This window comes from Penaeus japonicus, unplaced genomic scaffold (genome assembly GCF_977035675.1).
Source record: "Penaeus japonicus unplaced genomic scaffold, GWHDUDI00000001_assembly GWHDUDI00000031, whole genome shotgun sequence".
Taxonomy (NCBI): Eukaryota; Metazoa; Arthropoda; class Malacostraca; order Decapoda; family Penaeidae; genus Penaeus; species Penaeus japonicus.
The window spans coordinates 27,412,096-27,414,595 of NW_028234433.1; the positions used below are offsets into that span (position 1 = coordinate 27,412,096).

The 2,500-nt window shown below is 33.8% G+C and overlaps 1 protein-coding gene across 4 annotated transcripts in view; it reads right to left on the reverse strand.

Moving 5' to 3' along the window:
• Dtd (D-aminoacyl-tRNA deacylase) overlaps positions 1-2,500 on the reverse strand; it is a 34,562-nt gene that overhangs the window by 7,694 nt on the left and 24,368 nt on the right. For 2 of the 4 annotated variants that reach the window (XM_043033461.2, XM_086556080.1), the window contains exon 1: positions 1-2,500. This exon is cut by the window's left edge; it is cut by the window's right edge and continues 2,170 nt beyond it. The exons of the other annotated variants lie outside the window; for them this stretch is intronic. The gene's annotated coding sequence lies outside the window, so the exon portion shown is untranslated. 4 annotated transcript variants of the gene reach the window in all.

Consider the following 2,500-nt stretch of genomic DNA (forward strand, 5'->3'; position numbering starts at 1 on the left):
ACCTCAGCATATCTTGCTGGATCAACTGTCTTTTTCTTTCTTCTTTTGTATTCCATCACCCACTGTGTCTTCCTATATTTCAATTATTCTTTTGCTTTCATCTCATCTTATCTTCCTCTCAACATTTTCAGCATGAAAAATGCATTTCTTGCACCTTTTCCCTTGATCAATCCAAACTATTATGCTAACTTTCCCAAGTTCCATAAAAATAATTCTTAAAATTGCTCTTATCAGATTTATGATACAGATAGTTCTATATTCACTGGTAAAGTGGTGAAAATGGATCTGTGGATCCTTTTCATTGTTCTATATTTAGCTAGTTATTTTTGTTACCTTTTCTATTCCAAAAATCTTATGGGTTGTCAACATCTCTGCCACTTTACTTTTTTCATCCACAGATTTACCTCACTTTAACTTTTTTTGTATTTCCAAAGGCATAATTCTCCTGGCGTATTGTCTAGGCTATTTTCTGATACATGAGTTGGTGATGTCTCTTGTCTAATGCATTTGCTCTACTGCATTTACTGTATGTAAAATCTATTCAAATTACCCTCTTCTTTTTCTTCTTTGTGTTTTGATAGTCCTTCATTATTAGCTTTAATTTCAAGAGATAGCCAATACTGTTCTGGTTCTTTCCTCTTTCATTTCACTTAACAAGGAAAATCAATGACTAAGTCTTCTCAACAGCTTTATAATTTGAGCTTTAGCTTTCTTCAGGTTTTTCAGGTAAAATATAATGGTTACAATAATGGACACATTGTCACCATTACAATCATCACTATATACATTTTTACTTGTTTTGGTTAATTCATAAATTTGACATTCACAATGATAATGTCTTTTTTATTTCAGGCCTGGTGCTTCACACATCCAAATATAACCAGACAATTATCCTCATTTAACATCTTTCAACATCTGCTCTGCCTCTACCAGCTTTAGCATCTAAATTAACCATTTAGAGTTGATGTCTGATACACTGTTGCATTGAACTATCAATGCCTTGATCGAGTTCCTCTACTTGGGCAAAAAGCTCCCATCTCCACAACTCACTATTTGAACTCCATGCCATTTCACTTCTCTAGTTTCTATCATATCAACCTTCTTCCTCAGCTCTTTCCAAACCCTCATATCTTCTTGCTTGGTATACATCCTAATATTAAAACTAGTCACTCTGGTGCCATGTCTGCAGATGCAGTCAGTTTTGTCATCAGATAAAGAACTCCCTTTTTATGCCATTGCATAGATCTTCTTTTGTTTGCATTTCCATATTTTTTTTCTTGGATGGCTATTTAGAAAGGGCTCCAGAGGCTGCAGTGTCAATTTCCTGTATTATGATTGAACACACCGCTTTGTGCATCACACACCAATGGAGTTGTTTCCAGTAACAAGTCACGTTCAAACAGGAGGTGTTTCTTTCTTAAAATTCATAATAACAATGTAACAAGTAATATTATCAACAATCATAATCATTATTATTTTCATTATAAAGAGAATATGGATAATATTGAATATAATAGTAATAACCCTAACAACAGCAATCATAATGAAAATGTAGATTAATGATAAAAATCACTTTAGAGGCCAAAATCTAGCACGTTTTCAATGAGTCTGATACTTTCACTTCAATCTTTATTCCATGGATAGCCATAGCCATGCATACACAAATGAGAGCATTTTGGCTGCCAGTCATACATACATATCTAATATTTTTGTTAAACCTTCAGAATCTTATTGTCACTGATAGACTAATTATGTCTACAATAGGATGTGGCAGTATCCTGTGGTAACACAGAAGGAAGTAACCCAGGATGCAGCACACACCATGTCTCTCTCCTTTTTCTAATCCTTTTCTTCAAATTTGTTCTCCATAGATGCTCTTTAAATTAAGCTTGACCTTCCTCAGGCATGAATATGAATAGCATCTCTTGGGAAAAAAACTACTGATCAATGGTATCCTCTATGGAAAAATACTCCAATAATGGGTACAAGAAACTGACATACCCATTCAAATAATCATATAACAATATTATAAGAGCAAGTTCTATAGGCACCTACCAAGTAATAAAGTCTTAAGACTTTGAAAAAAAAATTTCACCACTTGGATGCAAAATGACCTAACACGAATTCTATTTTTCATCAAACATGTATCGAGTTCCTCGCTCTGACTACCCACAATGTACAGTATTCTAGTTTTTACAAAATGCTATGTACATCAACACTTCTGGGGACTGTACAGGACCCAACTATGAAACATATAAAAAAAAAATCTATAAATGGTTTCCCCTGTACTGTTATCAAGAAAACAGGAAGTGGGGAAATTTGCATCTTTATAGGTTAAGCATTTTGTGTTTACTAAACACTATGAAAAAACTTTTCTAACTTGAACTAGTAGCTACCATCTATATGTTTAAGGCCTCCAGTGCATAGGTGTCTAAGGAATAAACTGCCTCCAGAATAAAATTATTTAGATAACGCAGTCCATACACAAGGTAGTCATCTA